A 21,107-nucleotide genomic window follows, 5' to 3' on the forward strand; every position below is an offset into this window, starting at 1 on the left:
ATGTCTTTTTTATTTTATTTTTTTTTACAGAGGAAATTCTTCCCTAGACTCCTTATTTTCCACTGGCCAGAAACGAATCTCCTACTAGTTCCCCAGCTGCAAGGGGTTTTCCTTGCAAAGCAGCACCTGCCTTTTCCAGGGCAAAAGGCAATACACGCTCACTCTTCCGTGTTGGTATGTGTCCTCCCAAGCATGTCTTTCTTGTGGAGTTTTAATCTACTTTGTTTAAATCATATTGAATATCAGGTTTTGCAACCTGTCTTTATATTTTACCGTAAGCATTTGTTCCACAGTAATAGTCTTTGGAGATTTATTTTAAATGATGACATGATATTCCATGCAAAAAGAGTACATCCTAACTAACGTATAATAAGCAGCATTCTTTTTATTTTTGGAAATCATACTGGGTAAAAAGCACTATATACCAGAAGATTTACACAAGTACCTCTAATCCTTAGAACAATCCTGCAAGGAAGCTATCATCATTCCAAAATAGGAAACCAACCCAGAGTTTAAAACTTACTGGCCAAAGGCGATTCAGCTCTATTTAAATAGAATTAAAGCCACAATGTATCATCTTGCTTTTAGTAAACCATCAGCAGGTATTCAATTCCTGTCAGTAGTTACACTGAACTTACTCTGACATCCTGTGTTTCACAATTCTTGGTAAGGCTTACTCTGATGCTTCATCCTTCATAATTCTTTAACAGTACTTCCTACAGTTGCCCTGACAGTTCATCTAGCACATACAATTAGTTATATTCTTCAACATTCTTAAAGTTAAGTTCAGTCTCTTATAGTACCAATAATAAAAATTCCTGGTTTGATTCTGTGTAGCAAAGTAAATTTCCTTATCCAATATACAATTCTGTGAACAAGATATGCAGATGCTTGTAGAGCAATATAGACAAAAGTATGTAAAGTAAGATTAACAAGTAAAGTTTATATTAATACATCTATATATGTGGGTACTTCCTATAAAAGGCTTGGTCCATATCCTCAAACAGGTGACAGTGTTTTTCTTCTGAAAACACTATAAACAGCATCTGGAGGTATCAGTCATTTAAAGGGAATACCTAAATAAAAAAGGAAAAATAAGGAGTGGGGAAAGCAGGGAAAGAAAGAAGGAAGAAATGTATATATAGGGCTGCTGCTGCTAAGTCACTTTGGTCGTGTCCAACTCCGTGCGACCCCATAGACGGCAGCCCACCAGGCCCTGCCGTCCCTGGGATTCAACAGAAGGGAAAAACCAACATTGCCATAATTATTGTCAATTTTGCTGTGACAATGAATTCTAGAGCAGACTGGAAAACAGCACAGGGCAAATGTTTCTGGCCAACCAATAGGACTAGCAGAGATTAACCCAAATTCAACTTTGTCACTGGTTGCATCACTGCAGTTTACCTTCTCTGAGTATACACCCTCCTCCCCTCCCATCCAGGCACTTGAACTCTGCATCACAACATACTCCCTGTGCAGTTTCGGGCACTTTGCATGATTTGACTTATTTCCCTAGGACATACACCAGGGGCTTTCCCATATACCACCGCCTTTCAATGTTCAGGCCCTGCCTCCATGTGCTTCCCCTCCCCACTTGCCATTTTGGCTTTTGGTGAGGGTGGTTCCAGGACAAAGTTGACAGAAACAAGTTTCTTCTGGACTCCACACAGCAGAGCCAAATAGGAAATGATACTGGCAGCTTCACCTGTGAGGCCAGACACTGAAAAGCAGACGGGAACGCAGTCCCTTAGAGGAACTCACAGATCCACCCATGCGAGGAGCTGCCTGTGAGAACGGGGTCCTTTGTCCGAAGGACACAGCTCTGGGAGCTGCCTCAGTCCTTGAGGGTTTGCTTGCAAACATAGCTCTCTGTCCCGCCACCCCAGAGATTAGGCGCTTATTTACTGCAGGCACCTGGAGTTCTGTGCAAACTTCTCACGCACAGGGAAATGTTATCTGGTGTAAGAAATAATAACAGGGAGCCATTCCCATGTTCTCAAGATTTCTTGTGACTTTTTGTAAGATGTATAGGTTAACCAAGAAAAAATGTCAACTGTCTTGTCTTTCTCACGCTCTTCTGTATAAATATAAGATGCTGAATAAAGTTGGTGTCAGACTGCGTCCCTTCGTGGAGACGTGTCTGAACCTCTCGACCCCATCTTTATTGTAGTCTCTTGCTTTAGTTTCTTTCTTAGCCCCGCCGTGCACGTTCTCAGGACCTGATCGACTTTGCCGGCTAGCACTGGCACACCCAGCCACCCTGCTTTGCCCTCTGGCCTAGTTCCCCAGGCTGCTTCAGGGTGAGTGAATCAAAAAGTTCTTCTCAGTTTGTCTGATAACATATTGAATTAGGCTTCCTGGTGGTTTTTTTGCTCTATCCTAGTGGGATTTCTTTGGAAGGAATGATGCTAAAGCTGAAACTCCAGTACTTTGGCCACCTCATGCGAAGAATTGACTCATTGGAAAAGACTCTGATGCTGGGAGGGATTGGGGGCAGGAGGAGAAGGGGACGACAGAGGATGAGATGGCTGGATGGCATCACTGACTGGATGGACGTGAGTCTCAGTGGACTCCGGGAGTTGATGATGGACAGGGAGGCCTGGCGTGCTGCGATTCATGGGGTCGCAAAGAGTCGGACAAGACTGAGTGACTGAACTGAACTGAACTGAGTGTAAGCCTCTGGGAGGGAGAAAGAAATTCAAGAATTTGCTGTGGTTTGATCTATGTAACTAACCAAGAAAAGTTTTGGTTTTATCTTTTCTTCATTCTAGATTACCAGTGTGGTTACTTAGTATCTTGTTAATAATCCAGTGCTACAGATTTAGCATTACTTGAGAGGAAAAAATGATGACTGAATGAAGACATGAAAAATATATCTTATTGATATGCATATTGATTAATAAGTAAATTTTATAAATTTATTAAAAGATAGACTTTTGATAAATATAGATCTGGTTTTCATTCCACCTTCTATATGTCCTAGCAGAGTGGCTTAGGACTAGTTGGCTAACTCCTTCAAGCATCATTCAATTTCTTCATCATTGAAATGAAGGTTATGGTTCCTACCTCAGAGGGATGTTATGTTTGATAAGAAAGGATGTCTATGAAGTGTAAGACATAGAGTGATCAAGCAGAAATACTAGTTCACTTTCCTCTCTCTTTAACCAATCATCCCCAAGAGAATATAGATTTTTTTTAAGTTTTTGAAATAATAAACAAATGCATTGCAGCATTAAAACAAATGCATTTTGAGCATAAAACCCTCAAAAAGTTTATAAACTAGTTGGGGACTTTAATGCTAGTTCACCTAGAACAATAAAAGAATGTTACAGGCTCATAATTTGATTACATGATTGTGTATTTCTGGTTATAAAAATATGATTGTTAAGAAAAAAATGAAGTAAAAATGGACTAGAGTTTTCTGTTAGGCAGGCCTTCTCCTAGAATTTTCTAGGTATTCTGGGGAGTAAGAAATAGATCTGGCGTGAGGTTAATTATGTAAAAATAGTAATTATATTTTTCTATTTAAAAAATGACTAACATATACCTGATGACACTTTTAGGGGTGTTCCAGACAAGGTCCTACTAATCCTCTGAGAACTAGTCCAAAGTCTCTTTCAAAAACAAAAATTCTTTTAAGAGCTCATATTAGAATTAACCTTTCCATAAAACTCTCTTATAAATCCCTAACACTTTGTTGCCACTTTATACCTATCATGGTGATTACAAAAGTATTTCACATGGCCAAATTTCCCCAGGCTTATTCACATTCAATAAAAGAACCATCAAAAATGTGTGACATAAGTAAGAATTCCCACCCTCCTTCCTGCTCCTGCTTATCAAAGAGGTAGATACTGTATCAAATACCAAGAATGACTTGAAAATACAAATTCCCCATTTGAAATTCCACATGGAATCAAAACTCCATAGGAAAAACTTCAAACCTAGACTTTTCATCTTGTGTCTTACCTTTAGAAGCAGTTGATGAAACACATTTGCAATTTTTAAAGTATTTTCAAATGACTCATGAATCATGTTCCTTCTTGGCTATCTAATACAAATCCAGGGTGTTAATTACCATCTCTGTGGAAACTATTCTTCTGTCTCTCTCTGGCCGATTCTTTTGCCACGTACTAAGGGATTTTATGATGCTTTTCCTCTCAAGAATCAGACAAAGTAATAAGTATACAGAAAGAACTGAAAATATCTGGATAAAAAACAAATAAGCTCAGTCAAAATTAAAGAGAAGAATAAAAGAATTTACATATCCTTCCTCTACTATGTGCCAGACACTGTTCAAAACATTTTCTAATTAACTCATTTAATCCTTACAACAGACCTATGGGGTAGATATAAGTGTCTTCACTTTGAAGATGAAAAAAATGAAGTGAGAGAGATGAATTCACTTACCCAATGTCAAAGAGCTGGTGAAAAAAAAAATGTAAAATAAAATTCCTTTATTTAAAGAATTGGCTCACACAATTACTCAGGCTGGTAAATCCAAAACCTACAGGTTGAAACTGGCAGGCTGAAGACCCAAAAAAGAACCCATGTACCAGTTCAAGAACAAAGGCCTTCTAAGGCTGGTAGAACCCCGTCTAGATCTGAGGAGTTCAGTCTTTTCTTTTCAGGCCTTTAGCTGATTGCATGAGGCCCACTCACACTACAGACGGCAATCTGCCTTACTCAAAGTCAGCCACTTTAAATGTTAATCTGATTGAAAGACACCCTCACAAAAACATCCAGAATAATGTCTGCCTACATCTACATATCTGGGCACCATGGCCTACACAAGTTGACATGAAGTTGGCCATCGTTACATATATACTTCTTCATGAAAGAAGATATTTTGATGGTACCTTGGGGATCATGAGTTGGAATATTTGAAGTTCCTGCTTAAGGGCTAAATATATACAAGACATTGGGCCAAATTCTGTACTGACCACTGAACATAACTGAAAATTTGGTATCATAAATAAATCTTGACTATTATTAATAGCTTCGCTTGCAATTAGCCTCTTCCTCCTAAAACCTGAGGGTAAACCCAACAAAAAAAAGAGATTCATCAAGATTTTCAAATAAAATGACGTGTTTCTGCATATAAGTATTCCATCTATCTGAGAGAATTAGAAATGGCTCTACAGTCTACCCAAGTCTGAGCTGGAAATAGGGCAAACTTGGACAAAGCATTCAGACTTCTTTGTTTTCCAAAAGGACAATGACTAGAACCATCTCTCCCCACCTCCTGCCTGAAACACACACACACACAAGTTATGCACAGTGATTTAAAATTAAATTTAAACAAGTTAAAATTAAAGTGGTGTGATTTCTTCCAGAATGTTATAGGTAGCCCTGGTGATAAATTATCTAAAGCAGGGGATATATCAGACAGCCCACTGGGATGCAGGTAGCAAATATCAGAACCTATTAAATCTCTAATGAGAATGAGTATATAGTTTTTAGTTTAAAATAAATATCTAAACAATAGTCATATCTACATTTGTCCTTGGGATAATCTACCAATCGTTTGTCACATACAGTATTAAAGGGGACCTAAGGAAGGAGTGAGGAGAAGGCAATGGCACCCCACTCCAGTACTCTTGCCTGGAAAATCCCATGGATGGAGGAGCCTGGAAGGCTGCAGTCCATGGGGTCGCTGAGGGTCGGACACAACTGAGCGACTTCACTTTCACTCTTCACTTTCATGCATTGGAGAAGGAAATGGCAACCCACTCGTGTTCTTGCCTGGAGAATCCCATGGGCTGCCGTCTATGGGGTCACACAGAGTCAGACACGACTGAAGTGACTCAGCAGCAGCAAGGAAGGAGTGAAAGGTGTAGAAGGCCAAGGGGTTGACAATGGCACTCTTCTTTGTTGGTTTCCTGTGTATGGTAGACCACATGTACCTGGTTCAGTGGATTTATATATCCTGGTTCTAATTTCAAACTAACACTCACAAAATGAACAGATGACTGAAAAAAACATATCCTGGCAACTAGGTGAAAGGGTGAATAATGCATGCACAAATGAACAATGAGAAAACTGTAGAGATGACACTCATTTGCAAAACAAACTTGTCGGGCACATTATCAAAATATATTGAAATATCAGTTCAGCATTACGTTGTATGATTAGCATTATGTTGTATGGTTAATATAAGGACTACTATTTTTAAACTATTTCATTTTTATTTCATTGTATCAATTTATTGCAAAAGTGGCCACAAATTGTATCCATTCTGTATGCATGTTCCTCTGCAATATGACTACAGTTACTCCCATGAAGAAGGAAAGTCTATTCTTCTATCCATTGAATCTACACTGCAGAAATAATTACACAAGGAGAGACTTAAAAAGTGGTTGTCCACTGGGGATTGTTCCCTTGCTGCTCTTTGGAACCATGAGGCCCCTGCATGTAAATAAGTCTAAGTTAGCCTGGTGGATGATGAGGTGTGGCCCAGTCCCCATAGGAGAGCCAGCTAACTTAACTGTGAAAAGTTGAGAGGTGGAGCATCTAAGAATTTTAAGGCTGCTATCCCACAACACACTGACACACCCACATAATTCGACTTCTAAAGAATTGTGGATGTGGCTTTCCTTACACTGAATAGACTCCAGTCAGATTCAGAGACAAACCACAAAGTTTTAAGAGTTGTACTAATGAACCATGTACTTGGGTCAAAGAAATTAGATTGCTCAAATTACAAAATATGAGTCTTATGGTAAAGGAACAAAGTCTCAGAAGACAGCCAAGAGCTTAGAAGATAGAGCTAAGAGACTTGGAGGACAATGACACAGGGAGATGAAACTAGACTTAATCCAGAAATATTTCCCACCCCCAGAATGGGCAGACCTAGTAACAAATGTCCTATTGGATCTCAGAATTGCTGTAAACCAACGGCTGCTATGTGTTTCAGATACCTCCCCTTCGTGATGGCAGTGTTTCCTGTCCGATTCTGTCTGCCCAATCATGTATATTACTGGGTGTACTGACAAGCAATGTATGATCTAGAAAGCCACAAGCTCTGAGGAGCCTCATCTGATCTGATTTAGATCACAAGATTCCACACTAGCCTGATGCCATAGTGAGACGAGATTTGGGGGATCTTACACGTGGATGAAATGGTAATTTTTTCTGAAGGATAGACTGCTAGATTGTAAAAGTGGCTATAATACATCGTAGCTTCTTCCACCAGGAGATGTCTATTTTTCCACCCTTTGAATCTAGACAGATATTATGACTCATTTCACCATTCATGTACAACAAAATTGATACCACACCAATATAAGGCACCTTTCATTTCATAAACAAAATGAAAAGACAACCTACAGAAGAGGAGAAAATATTTGCAAATGATGTGACCAACAAGGGCTTAACATCTAAAACAGACAACTCATAAAACTCAACAACAAAGAAATTTAAAACAAAGTTAAAAATTGGGCAGATGGCCAAAATAGACATTTCTCCAAAGAAGACATACACTCTGGGCATGTATCTGGAAAAGATGAAAACTAATTTCGAAAGATACATGCACCCTGATGTTCACAGCAGCACTATTTACAATAGCTGAGACATGGAGACAACCCAAATGCCCATCAATAAACAACCAGTTTAAGAAGATGTGGTACATACACACACACACACAATGGACTATTACTCAGCCATAAAAAGAAATGAAATATTGCCATTTGTTACAACATGAATGGACCTAGAGATTATTATGGGATTTCTTTGGAAAGAATGATGCTGAAGCTGAAACTCCAGTACTTTGGTCACCTCATGTGAAGAGTTGACTCATTGGAAAAGACTCTGATGCTGGGAGGGATTGGGGGCAGGAGGAGAAGGGGACGACAGAGGATGAGATGGCTGGATGGCATCACCGACTCGATGGACGTGTCTGGGTGAACTCCAGAAGATGGTGATGAACAGGGAGGCCTGGCGTGCTGCGATTCATGGGGTCGCAAAGAGTCGGACATGACTGAGCGACTGAAGTGAAGTGAAGTAAGTCAGACAAAGATATATGATATTACTTACATGTAATCTAAAAGATAATACAAATGAATCTGTATATAAACAGAAACAAACTCACAGGCATAGAAAACAAACTTATGGTTACCAAAGGAGAAAGGGAGAAGGAAGGGGAAAATTAGGAATGTGTGATTAATAGATACAAACTATGATATATCATTTAGGTAAACAACAACGATTTACTGTACAGCCCAAGGAACTATATTCAATATCTTATAACAATCTATAATGGAAAGTAATCTGAAAAATCTATATGTATATATAATTGAGTCACTTTTTTGTACACTCCAAATTAATACAATATTGTAAATCAACTATACTTCGATTAAAACAAAAACAATGTAAGCTTTTAAAAAAATTTTATGTATTTTAATTGGAGGAAATTGCTTTATAATGTCATGTTGCTTTCTGCCATACATCAGCATGAATCAGCCATACATATGTCCCCTCCTTGAACTTCCCTCCCACCTTCCACCCCATCCCACCCCTCTAGATTGTCACAGTGCAACACGATGAGCTCCTTGTTTTATACAGAAACTTCCCATTAGCTATCTGTTTTACATATGGTAAAGGCTATATTTCAATGCTACTCTCTCAATTCATCCCACCCTCTCCTGCCCCTACTGTGTCCGTAAGTGTGTTCTCTATGTCTGCATCTCTATTCCTGCCTTGCAGATAGGTTCCTCAGTACCATTTTTCTAGATTCCATATATATGAATTGATATATGATATTTGAAAAACAATTTAAACTTTATGAAATAAAGCATAAGATATATTTCATGTTTCTCTGAGATGTCAAGGAAACTAAGGTATCCATAAGAACCAATATCAGAGTAAAAGTAAAAATGGGCTTCCCTGATAGCTCAGTTGGTAAAGAATCCACTTACAATGCAGGATACCCTGGTTCGATTCCTGGGTTGGGAAGATCCGCTAGAGAAGGGATAGGCTACCCACCCCAGTATTCTTGGGCTTCCCTTGTGGCTCAGTTGGTAAAGAATCCGCCTGCAATGCAGGAGACCTGGGTTCTGTTCCTGGGTTGGGAGGATCCCCTGTAGGAGGGAAAAGCTACCCACTCCAGTATTCTGGCCTAGCAAATTTCATGGACTGTATAGTCTATGGGGTCACAAAGAGTCAGACACACCTGAGTGACTTTCAGAAAGTAAAAGTGGAAAACCTAAGTGGTAATCAAGAACAAAACCTAGCATTGTTCTGAGGCCATCTCCAGAAACCCTGGTGGCTTTGAGTTTCAGTTTTCATGTCTGGTTAATTCTGGTGACAGATAACAATGCTCAGGGACCTCTGAGACTGAGAGTTTAGTTGGATCACACCCTGCATTGCCTAGGCCCTGTGGACAAATAATGGCCCTCCAAAGATGTCCATGCCACTATCTCCTAAACCTGTGAGTAAATTGTTACATGGCAAACGGGAACGAAGGATGCAGCAGGAATTAAAATTGCTAATCAGCCTACTTGAAGGTAGATTATCCCAGCTTATCCAGTGGATCCAGTGTAATCACAGAGCCTTTTAAATGTGGAAGAGGGAGACAGAAGTTGGAGTCAGAAAGAGGTTTGAAGATGCTATGCTGCTGACTTCAAAGACAGAGGAAAGGGCTATGACTCAAGGAATGTCTATGGCCTCTAAAAGCTGGAAGAGGCAAGAAAACAGATTCTCTCTCACAGACAGAAGCAGTGTAGCCCTGCTGATATCTTGAGTTTACCTTGATGAAACTCCAGATTTCTGACCTCCAGAACTGTGATTTTTTAAACCATGAAGTTGGTAATTATTTGTTACAACAGCAACAGAAAAGTAATACAAACCCTAAAGGGATAATATATTTCCAGAACATTTTCAAACAAGATTAAACATTTTCAAAATAGGATTGCTGTGGGGAAATTATGCCTATGGAGATGACTGAATAATTTCTATAATAAATGTTAAAAATGAAACACCAACATATTCAACCCACTCAGGAATTTAACAAACAGACTCTTAACTTATTGAATTGGATTTAATCAAATGAAAGGTGTTATTTGCCTCTGGGAAAATCAAAGCAAGTTTCTTCAAAAATTATATTTATTGAAAAAGAAAGAGCTGCATCACCATAAGCCTGAAACATGAAAATGACTTCAGTCCTTCTGCTGATTTCAAAGCCATAAGTAGAAATAGATGCCCTTGTCTGAAGTCGTTTCCTTCCTAGTCTTTCATCTGCCCTAAGCGGAAGAAGTGGGTTTTATAAGTGAAGTACAGTGGTACCTTGCTGTCTGAGGGGGATTGGCTCTAAGAGCCCAGAAGATACCGGATCTGCAGATGTTCAAGTCCTTTATATAAGACAGTCTATGATAGCCCTCTGTATAGGCAGGTGCAGAGGACCCACTAACAATGATTCTAATTTCATGGCATTCAAAATATGAATCATGAGGGTTATTTTGGGGCACACTGTACATATAGGAAATGCAACAGACCCAAAAGCTGCCAGAGTGAGAGCCCAGTACTGCTTCTGTCTCTTTTTCTTAAGGGCTACTGCTTCCAGGTGAGAAATCTTTTCATCTCCTTTAAACTCCACAGGGATTTGCTACTACAGCAGTAACCTCAGAGTTTAATATTTTCCTTTCAGAGTTCTGTCCTGTGTTTTAGAACACTTTTGCTAAAGAAAAGCTTTTATGGTGGGTGTGTGTAGTTACTTCAAAAACATTTGAAGCAAAGATAAATTAACTGACTGGGTTGAAAGGGATTCAGTGTTGGGGAGAAAGGAGCTAAAGATAGGATGCAACCAAGAGAACATAATATTGGCTTTATCCAAAGCTAAGAAACAGCAAATTGTATTCCTCCTTAATGCCCTTACCCTTCACTTCTATCCGTTGCTAAGTACTCAGGAACTAATACTGAGCCCTGGCAGCCTTATATCCTGCACAGCTAATCTGCAGAACCCTATCGGAGTGTAGTTTCTTTTTAACATCCTCACATCTCATCAAGACTCAACTGTTATGATTTTTTCATTCTCCTGCTTCCATGCTAGCTCTTACCAGGAAGGAGCTCACAAACTAACATGTGTGCAATAGTGCACATACAAGATTCTGGTATTTTCCTTCCCACACAGAAGTGGGTGATGCCTCGGACTACTCAGTTTATCTCCTCCAGGAATCCATCCACCCAGGGAGTATCTTTTCTGTCCTTGTCAAATCAGTTTATGGAATTGACGTTGAAAAGTGGCAATAAAGGTAGAACCTGAACTATGGGAGGAGAAAGAAAAGATATTATCTTCAAAATAAAGACAGAAAACAATTTTGGAAATTTAGAGTAAATGGAAAGTGCTAGAATGGTGCAGGTACCAGATAAGTGGGAAAAAGGTAAGAGAGTTATTACTGGGGAGGGTTAAAAAAATCAACCTTAATGCATTTCTAAACGCATGAAAATTAAAACCCAACTCCATTTTTACACCTAATGAATATTTGATCTGTACTTTTACGAATAAGACTATACATAGACTGGTATGTGTGTGTGCTCAGTCGCTCAGTCGTGTCCAGCCCTTTGCAACCCAATGGACTGTAGCTCTGCATAAGCTGTTTGTATATTTTGGAGACTGAGCCTTTGTCAGCTACTTTGTTTGCAATTATTTTCTCCCATTCTGAGAGCTGTCTTTTCATCTTGTTTGTAGTTTGCTTTGCTGTGCAAAAGCTTTTAAATTTAATTAGGTCCTATTTGTTTATTTTTGCTTTTTTTTTCCATTACAATAGGAGGTGGGTCAAAGAGGATCTTGCTATGATTTAAGCCAAACAGTATTCTACTTATGTTTTCCTCTGTTTAATAGTTTCTGGCCTTACATTTGAGTCTTTAATCCATTTTGAATTTATTTTTGTGTATGGTGTTAGGAAGTGTCCTAATTACATTCTCTTACACATAGCTGTCCTTTTCCCAGCACCACTTACTGAAGAGGCTTTTTGCCATTGTGTATTCTTAACTCCTTTGTCAAAGATAAGGTGACTATAGGTGCCTGGGTTTATCTCTAGGCTTTCTATCTTGTTCCATTGGTCAATATTTCTATTTTTGTGCCAGTACCATACTTGATGACTGTAGCTTTGTAGCATAGTCTGAAGTCAGGAAGGTTGATTCCTCCAGCTCCATTTTTCTTTCTCAAGATTGCTTTGGCTATTCAGGATCTTTTGTGTTTCCATACAAATTGTGAAATTTTTCATTCTAGTTCTGTGAAAAATGCCATTGGTAATTTGATAGGAATTACATTGAATTTGTAGATTGCTTTGGGTGACTTTTCTGGTAGCTCAGCTAGTAAAAAATCCACCTGCAAGGCAGGAGACCCCAGTTAGATTCCTGGGTCTGGAAGATCCGCTGGAGAAGGGATAGGCTACCCACTCCAGTATTCTTGGGTTTCCCTTGTGGCTCAGCTGGTAAAAAGTCTACCTGCAATGCGGAAGACCTGGATTTGATCCCTGGGTTGGGAAGATCCCCTGGAGAAGGGAAAGGCCACCCACTCCAATATTCTGGCCTGAAGAATTCCAAGAACTGTATAGTCCATGGGGTTGCAAAGAGTCGGACACAACTGAGTGGCTTTCACTTTCACTTTGGGTAGTAGTGTCATTTTCAGAAGATTGATTCTTCCAATCCAAGAACATGATGTATAATGCACACACATTCACACATATGTATTAAATATATGCAGCGGGCACTGTCCTAAGCTCTTTGCAGATATTACCAGATTTAATTCTCAGCCTTATAAAGGTAGGCATTCATATCTCCATTTTGTAAATGGAGAAACTAAGCTTCACAGAAGTAAAATTCCCTCTCAGAACTCACAGAGGTCACATAACAAGTAGCTATTAGACCCAGAAGATGAATTCATTATGCTGTCAATCCCCACTAATACTATTTCCCTTAATATGGACAGAGTAAATATTAAAAAATGAGTGGTTATATCAAGCACATGTCATCAACTCCATTTTGTACCTAAGGAAATTGGGATTTTTTTTTTTTAATTTAGCTGCTCTGCACTGCTTGCAGGATCTTAGTTCCCTCCCTAGGGATTGAGACTAGCCACCCCCCCTCCCCCAACTCCACCTGCAGTGAAAGCTCCTACTGTTGTACTGACTACTGGGCCACCAGGGAATTCCCAAAACTGGGATTTTAGACAAGCTAAATGAGTTATCTAAGATCACAGAGTTTGTTAGAGGCCCAAACTGGGAAAATTTTACTTCAGTCTTCTATAATTCAAGAAATCCAAAACATAGTAGTCACATAAGAAGGATAATACAATTTCTTTGTTCATCCAAGTTAGGGATAAAGTGGCTAGTATAAATGGGAAGGGTTTTCATTTTCTCCAGACAAAATATATAGACAAATTTTACTTTTTTTTTTTCCATTTTGGTTCAAAGTCATTAGCTAAAAGTTCATATTTTAATAAGGAAATGCTTGCACACTTAAACATGCATGTAGAAACTGGCATTTTAATCCTCAAAAATTTTTATATAAAGGATTTCATAACAGCAAAAAAAAAAAAAAGGAAGAAAAGAGAAAAACCTTCCTCACTCAAGGTTTCTTTGTTAATGAGTCAAAATAGACAAAATCTAGAAGAGTTTCATTTATGTGCTGGTCAGATCTTCACAATTTTCTTTCACTGGTAAAGGCAGCCTTTCAGCCACAGACTCTAAATGAAGTGTGGTTCTATCCTGAGCTTCTCAATATATAACCTCCTGGGAAGTACCTTGTATTGGGTTGCTAGAGGCTTTCCTGATTCAATTTTACGACTTCAATATATATAACCTTCCCCTGATGAGCTAAAGGCCATTTATAAAGTTACTGAAAACAGATCAGAATGAGCTGTTTCCTTTACTTACACCTTTTAAAGCTACCGTTTTAGCAAGAATCTCCAAATTCTCTATTCATTATTCATGGGTCCTCATTATTCCGAGAAAGTGATCATCTGTTTTCTTCTCCCTTTGTGGACTCTCCCCTTGCTCTCATGGGCCACACATGGGGTTGACCATTGTTTCTAATGACACACAACACTCAGGTCGTCTTCTCTCTACTCCCAGCCAGTGTTGTCTACCAGTGAATGATACTCACCTCAGTGTACCATGACCTCAGAAACCTGCCCACAACCACCTCCCTGCCTTCTGTTATGGTTATTCACCCTTCTGCTTCTTGTATTTGTAGAGAAGGCTATCTGTGCCTCTTCTGGAGCGTGAATTTCTATTAAATTTGCTTTTGTGTCTGGAGCATGAACTCCGTAACGGCAGAGATCTGGTTTTCATCCTTGCTTCCCCTGCACTAAGATCAGGGTCCGATGTGACACAGGTGGGCCTGTAGAACTATTGGATGCAAACTGTTTGCTGGGCCAATCCACTTCACTATGTTACATTCCTTCCAAACCTGTAGGAGACAGGAAGAATAAAAGAAAAGCAGGCCCCGGCAAGGGCCGCAAAAGAAATTTATAATTATTGATAAACTGGATGCTATAAGGCGTGAATGAGACTCTTGGAACAAGTCCAGAGGGAACAGTTCATAATCTTGAAAACAAGATATGATCCTGGGGTCGTAAAACCGATCCCAGACTGTTTCTCGACTGGTGTCTCAGAGTCACATGTTTTACATATCTGGTGGAAAATCTATAGATCAGTATATTAATCTTAGTTACTGATTTGTTATGATTACTGTTTCCTATGAAACAGTTTATGATTACTCAGTGGTTAATGATCACTTTGTTCTTCGGCCCCGAAGGCCACATGAGTTAGTTTAATTTCCGCATATTCTTTGATTCATGACTGAAAGGAAAATAAAGCCGGCTTGGATTCCGTTTCGGCACCTTCACTTTGGAGCGGTGTCGGTCCCCTGATCCTCGCTTTTCTCTGAATTCTTGCGTCTCGTTTCTCATTCTCTCATCGTATCGCGCTTTCGGAAACCCTGCTTGTCGAGCTGGTCTCCGAACAAACCAAAGCTTCTTAGTCTAATAGAAAGAGGGAAACCTGGGATCCGTTCTCTGGTGTGCTAGATATAGGCCCTTCAGTTCAGTTCAGTTTAGTTCAGTCGCTCAGTCATGTCCGACTCTCCAAGACCCCATGAAACACAGCACACCAGACCTCCCTGTCCATCATCAACTCTCCGAGTTCACTCAAACTCAGGTCCATCAAGTCGATGATGCCATCCAGCCAGCTCATCCTCTGTTGTCCCCTTCTCCTCCTGCCCCCAATCCTTCCTAGCATCAGAGTCTTTTCCAATGAGTCAACTCTTCACATGAGGTGGCCAAAGTACTGGAGTTTCAGCTTTAGCATCAGTCCTTCCAAAGAACACCCAGGACCGATCTTCTTTAGGATGGACTGGTTGGATCTCCTTGCAGTCCAAGGGACTCTCAAGAGTCTTCTCCAACACCACAGTTCAAAAGCATCAATTCTTCGGTGCTCAGCTTTCTTCACAGTCCAACTCTCACATCCACACATGACCACTGGAAAAACCATAGCCTTGACTAGACGGACCTTTTTTGGCAAAGTAATGTCTCTGTTCTTTAATAGGCTATCTAGGTTGGTCATAACTTTCCTTCCAAGGAGTAAGCGTCTTTTAATTTCATGGCTGCAGTCACCATCTGCAGTGATTTTGGAGCCCAAAAAATAAAGTCTGACACTGTTTCCACTGTTTCCCCATCTATTTGCCATGAAGTGATGGGACCAGATGCCATGATCTTAGTTTCCTGAATGTTGAGCTTTAAGCCAACTTTTTCACTCTCCTCTTTCACTTTTATCAAGAGGCTTTTTAGTTCCTCTTCACTTTCTGCCATAAATTATTTAACCTTTCAGCATCTGTGTTCTGTGAGAGTTTTGGAAAAGTAATAAGTAGTATATTGAAAATATATAAAGTACCTACCATTGTAACACAGTGTCACACACATTGTAACACAATGTGACACAGTTCAGTGAAGTGTGACTATTATTATAATGATTTTGTTCTTGTGGCCCCTCATGGTCACACCCCTGCTAAAAGATTGTGTGTGTGCATGTTACACACCTAGCTGGAGAGGACAACTCTCACCTGGTCAGCATGATGTGTTCTTTAGAAAATTTCCTGACCCTCACTTCCCACTGGGATCATTCATCAATCAATGCCACTATTTGATCTTGCCGTAATCCCTGTGCCCTTACTTCAGTGATAGTCATAACCTATGGAGGTTATATTTTTCTTTCTTTGTCTGGAGATTTTTTGTTCTGACATGTGTGCTACTTGTGGTGGTTTAATCACTAAGTCATGCCCCACCCTTGCAACCCCATGCATGTAGCCTGCCAGGCTCCTCTGTCCATGAAATTTCCCAGGCCAGAATACGGAAGTGGGTTGCCATTTCCTTCTCTAGGGGATCTTCTTAACCCAGGGATAGAACATGGGTCTCCTGCATTGTAGGCGGATTCTTTACTGACTGAGCCACCAGGGGAACCTGTTTGCTATTTTACACTAAAATATTCTGTACACTTATAAAAGAATCACACTTTAAAATATAGGAAATATTCTCTTTTTATAACCAGCCCTTGAGAACTCACTAAATGCTGAAACTTAAATTTTCTCATCATTAAAAATATATAGTAGCACTCTATGTGTTAATATATATCTCCCAGTCATATAAAGTGAAGAAGTTTCTTTGCTTTGAACTGAGATACTTTAGTTAAAAGCATCAGTTGTTAGGAAACCTTACTTGCTTTCACAATGCAAGGAACCATCTGGACCTCCAGTAGTTTAGATGGCTTGATAACAGATCACTGATTAAATGTTGAGGGCAAGAATATGATCATTTATTGCAGCTGCCAGATCAGAGAAGAGTGTTTGTCACGAAACAGATAAAGAAGATTGAAGGTATCTTCACCAGGACCCAGCTAGTACTGAGGCCAGCAGGAATTTGGACCTAGGCCTGACTGACCAAAGCCCTCAAAGCTTGCGCCTAAAGCCCGCGATCGTTTTACCATTGCAGGATTCAGTGTGTGAATGATCCTTCTAACATGTCCAGCTGCCATCCCTCCTACCACAAAGTACAAAACCCATAACCTATTCCCCTTCTCATGCAATATAGGTAGCCCAATTTGTCACTCTACTAGACCTACAGAAGAAAGGGAAGGCTTAAAAGAAATCATCCCCCCTAAAGAAATTTCCACCATCTCAAGAATATTTGGAGCTAATTGGAATCTAGAAAGGTAGGTGGTTTTTTGTACATCTGCAGATAACAGCGACCCTGGTAAACCATTTCCTAGAAATAATTCTTTGGTGGTTATCTGGAAGTGAGTGATTTTGTTTGGTTGTGTTTGGTTTATGGGTGGTTGGTTTAGGAAGGGATGAATAATTTTATAGTTAAGGGGTTAGGGTTAGAGTTAAACCCCCTCCTCAGGCTCGTCAGACCAGTTGGAAGAAATGAGCTTGTCAGTTTCAGACAGCTATTTTCAGGCTGTAGAAACCCTAGAAGGAATTTGAGTTAATCCATTATTTTCCAGATCTGACCTCCCTCTGCCAAACTTCTTTCTGGCTAACACTCTAATTTCCCTTGGGCTTTTCCTTCTTTAACAAGATGTCTTTGTTTTGATTTAGCCTAGGACTAGGCTGGGGTCTTAGGGAGGAAAAAATTTGCATTTGAAATGAGGAAGTGAAAACAAAAAAAGGAAACAAAAAACCAATGTTGTGGCAAAGGCAGCTGTTTCCTACAGAACCTTGATAACTTGCAGCTGTTCACTGTCTTTTGGAACCAGTGGAAACTGGCTTCCGCCCTGGCCTTGCCTGCTGCTTCTCCAGCCTCCCTCACCTGTCCGATAGCTCTGACTTCCCCACTGTCATTTCCACTGCAAGGTGACATCCTGGGATACATGTATGAGCTCTGGTACAACTCAATCAGTTCTTCGCTCACTTATGAGCAAAGCTATGCTTTTCTTACAATGGCGATGACAGATGACACTTTACAAATACTCCCTCGTTTAATCCTCAGAGTTCCCCAGTGAGGAAGACTGTATTATTATCCTCATTTCATCGAAGAGGAAAGCAAGACTTCAGCCTTGTGTCCAAGTTGCTTTTCTAACTCCAACGTCTGCTATCTGAACCAAAGGGTTTCAAAATATCTTCCTATCAGCAGAGTGCTTGTCTGGAGCAGAGATTTCCAGGCAGCCAGCTCAGAGATCCTAACTAACTGAGTAAACGTGGAGTGAAGCCCAGTAATCTGTTTTCAACAGACATCTCTGATGAAGGCAGGGTTTAAATCTTCCCAGTGAGCTTCTCCATTTTTATATACCCTTCTTGGCACAGCCCCATCACATGTCTCACTTCTGATTAATCACTCCCTCTGGTTTCTTAGAGCACATGGCTCTCATGGACAGTACAGCAGGAACCACGGTGTGTGTTAAAATTAGCTGGTTTTATTTCTGTCTCCCTCACGAGCTGGGAGCTACTTCATGTCCAGGATACTGTTTCTTTTTGGCTTCCTCTTCCTGAATTGCTCCCTCCGCTGATTTTTACATAGCTGGGTTCTCTTCATTACTGGGGCTTCAACTTAAAATTCCCTTCAGAAAACCTTTTATAATAATCTTAAGAATTTAAGTCAGAAGCCCACCACAAATTCACTGTTGTATCACTCAGTTTTCATGTAGAGCAGAGCACAGGACTTTGCATAGTCAGTGTTGTTAGAATTCTTGATAGATTATCCAAAGGTAAATTAAGTACATTCTTAGGGCACCAGGAGAAGAGGTACCCTATTTTTCTTTTTAATAGAGGTTGGCATATAATTATATTTTTAAACTTTAGAAGTCAAGTGCCAAAAAAAAAAAAAAAAAAAAGGTTCTTGCTGGTCTCTTCCACTTATATTATGGCTTAGAATTATTTTTATATTGAATTATTTATTGAAAATGAGCTCTGTAGCATGTGGGGCCTTTGAGTTTCTAAAGGTTTAACCTGGCACTGGTATATATTTAATATATTTGTCTTCCAAAACATTTTGAAAATAAATTGGACAGATATTATTATCCGGTCCCATGTTGAAGAGCACACTGCTCTCCCCAAATCTTCATGTGTTCACCAACCAGGAAGCTCTCTGAACCCTATCTTGTTGGGCTTTTACAGTAGGCACGATTGATTAAGTGATTGGCCAATGGTGACTTAATTCACCCTCCAGTCTCTCCCCACTTTGGGGAGGTCTGGGAATGAATCTGAAAGTTCCATCCCTCTAACCACAGAGTCAAACACCCTCTTCCAACACCACAAGAGAAAACTCTACACATGGACATCACCAGATGGTTAACACTGAAATCAGATTGATTATATTCTTTGTAACCAAAGATGGAGAAACTCTATACAGTCAGCAAAAACAAGACTAGGAGCTGACTGTGGCTTAGGTCATGAACTCCTTATTGCCAAATTCAGATTTAAATTAAAAAAGGTAGGGAAAACCACTGGACCATTCAGGTATGACCTAAATCAAATCCCATATGATTACACAGTGGAAGTGAGAAATAGATTTAAGGGACTAGATCTGATAGACAGACTGCCTGATGAACTATGGACAGAGGTTTGTGATGTTGTACAGGAGACAGGGATCAAGACCATCCCCAAGAAAAGAAATGCAAAAAATCAAAATGGCTGTCTGAGGAGGCCTTAAAAATAGCTGTTGGAAAAATGAGAAGTGAAAGGCAAAAGAGAAAAAGAAAGATATACCCAGTGGAATGCAGAGTTCCAAAGAGTAGCGACGAGAGATAAGAAAGCCTTCTTCAGTGATCAGTGCAAAGAAATAGAGGAAAACAATAGAATGGGAAAAACTAGAGATCTCATCAAGAAAATTAGAGATACCAAGGGAACATTTCATGCAAAAATGAGCTCAATAATGGACAGAAATGGTAGGGACTTAACAGAAGCAGAAGATATTAAGAGGTGGCAAGAATACACAGAAGAACTGTGTGAAAAAGATCTTCATGACCCAGATAATCATGATGGTGTGATCACTCACCTAGAGCCAGACATCCTGGAATGTGAAGTCAAATGGGCCTTCAGATCAGATCAGTTGCTCAGTCGTGTCCGACTCTTTGTGACCCCATGAATCGCAGCACGCCAGGCCTCCCTGTCCATCACCAACTCCCGGAGTTCACTCAAACTCACATCCATCGAGTCAGTGATGCCATCCAGCCATCTCATCCTCTGTTGTCCCCTTCTCCTCCTGCCCCCAATTCCTCCCAGCATCAGGGTCTTTTCCAATGAATCAACTCTTTGCATGAGGTGGCCAAAGTACTGGAGTTTCAGCTTTAGCATCATTCCTTCCAAAGAAATCCCAGGGCTGATCTCCTTCAGTATGGACTGGTTGGATCTCCTTGCAGTCCAAGGGACTCTCAAGAGTCTTCTCCAACACCACAGTTCAAAAGCATCAATTCTTCGGTGCTCAGCCTTCTTCACAGTCCAACTCTCACATCCATACATGACCACAGGAAAAACCATAGCCTTGACTAGATGAACCTTTGTTGGCAAAGTAATGTCTCTGCTTTTGAATATGCTACCTAGGTTGGTCATAACTTTCCTTCCAAGGAGTAAGCGTCTTTTAATTTCATGGCTGCAGTCACCATCTGCAGTGATTTTGGAGCCCAGAAAAATAAAGTCTGACACTGTTTCCACTGTTTCCCCATCTATTTCCCATGAAGTGGTGGGACCGGATGCCATGATTTTCATTTTCTGAATGTTGAGGTTTAAGCCAACTTTTTCACTCTCCACTTTCACTTTCATCAAGAGGCTTTTGAGTTCCTCTTCACTTTCTGCCATAAGGGTGGTGTCCTCTGCATATCTGAGGTTATTGATATTTCTTCTGGCAATCTTGATTCCAATTTGTGTTTCTTCCAGTCCAACATTTCTCAAGATGTACTCTGCATATAAGTTAAATAAACAGGGTGACAATATACAGCCTTGACGAACTCCTTTTCCTATTTGGAACCAGTCTGTTGTTCCATGTCCAGTTCTAACTGTTGCTTCCTGACCTGCATACAAATTTCTCAAGAGGCAGATCAGGTGTTCTGGTATTCCCATCTCTTTCAGAATTTTCCACAGTTTATTGTGATCCTAGGAAGCATCATTACAAACAAAGC

The 21,107-nt window shown here is 40.1% G+C and overlaps 1 protein-coding gene across 1 annotated transcript in view; it reads left to right on the forward strand.

The window, feature by feature from the left end:
• Positions 1-2,120: 2,120 nt before the first annotated feature.
• ST3GAL6 (ST3 beta-galactoside alpha-2,3-sialyltransferase 6) overlaps positions 2,121-21,107 on the forward strand; it is a 126,556-nt gene continuing 107,569 nt past the window's right edge. The window contains exon 1 of the mRNA XM_059889591.1: positions 2,121-2,300. The gene's annotated coding sequence lies outside the window, so the exon portion shown is untranslated. The remainder of the gene's footprint in view (positions 2,301-21,107) is intronic.

Source organism: Bos taurus, chromosome 1, assembly GCF_002263795.3.
Source record: "Bos taurus isolate L1 Dominette 01449 registration number 42190680 breed Hereford chromosome 1, ARS-UCD2.0, whole genome shotgun sequence".
In the NCBI taxonomy this organism is placed as follows: domain Eukaryota; kingdom Metazoa; phylum Chordata; class Mammalia; order Artiodactyla; family Bovidae; genus Bos; species Bos taurus.